The following is a 672-nucleotide window of genomic DNA, read 5'->3' on the forward strand; positions in this document are numbered from 1 at the left end:
AAGTAATCGAAGTGTGATCGATTATTAATCGATCACTGACTGCAAAAAATAATCAAAGTAATCGATTACAAAAAAAAAAGAATAACCCATTACTATAGGAAGTGGTAGTTGGGTGCCCAGGTAGTCTGACATAAGGCAGGGAATAAGAAAGGAATGACAGGGGAGGTGTGGCAGCTGGATAAGGGACTTGTGGTCTTACATGGAGCCGTGATTAGGAGGGGGTGGAAAGGTGGTGATGTTGGGGCAGGAGTAGGATTGGTGTTGGCAGATGGGGAAGGCGACAAGTGATCTGGCATGGGGTAAGGGGTAAGGAGGGGGTGGCAGGTGGGTCTCCAGGTGTTCAAACAAGGATCTGGCATGGGGCAGGACGTAGCTACTCCATATGCCCATCTTTACCAATTAGGTACAGGTAAAGATAGTTGCATCTGCAGTTGGGTACCAAGGCGACCTGAAATGGAGCAGATGGTAGGGGCGGATTGGCGGGTGGATAAGGTACAGACAGATGGATATAGATAGTTGGTTGGTCTGACACAAGTTTAAGGGAAATGAATGATCAACCGTTCAAATTGGCTGACAGTTAATTGTTTGTTTAAAGCAAGAGACTGGAGTTGCGGGACAAGTAGGTAGTTTGTTTTAGATTGTTGAGGCTCAGAGTAACGAAATCCTTACTAG

General features: G+C 46.0%; 1 protein-coding gene across 2 annotated transcripts in view; it reads left to right on the forward strand.

The window, feature by feature from the left end:
• Positions 1-672, forward strand: part of LOC119584950 — a 19,976-nt gene that overhangs the window by 17,270 nt on the left and 2,034 nt on the right. The window lies entirely within an intron of this gene.

Source organism: Penaeus monodon, chromosome 19 (assembly GCF_015228065.2).
Source record: "Penaeus monodon isolate SGIC_2016 chromosome 19, NSTDA_Pmon_1, whole genome shotgun sequence".
In the NCBI taxonomy this organism is placed as follows: domain Eukaryota; kingdom Metazoa; phylum Arthropoda; class Malacostraca; order Decapoda; family Penaeidae; genus Penaeus; species Penaeus monodon.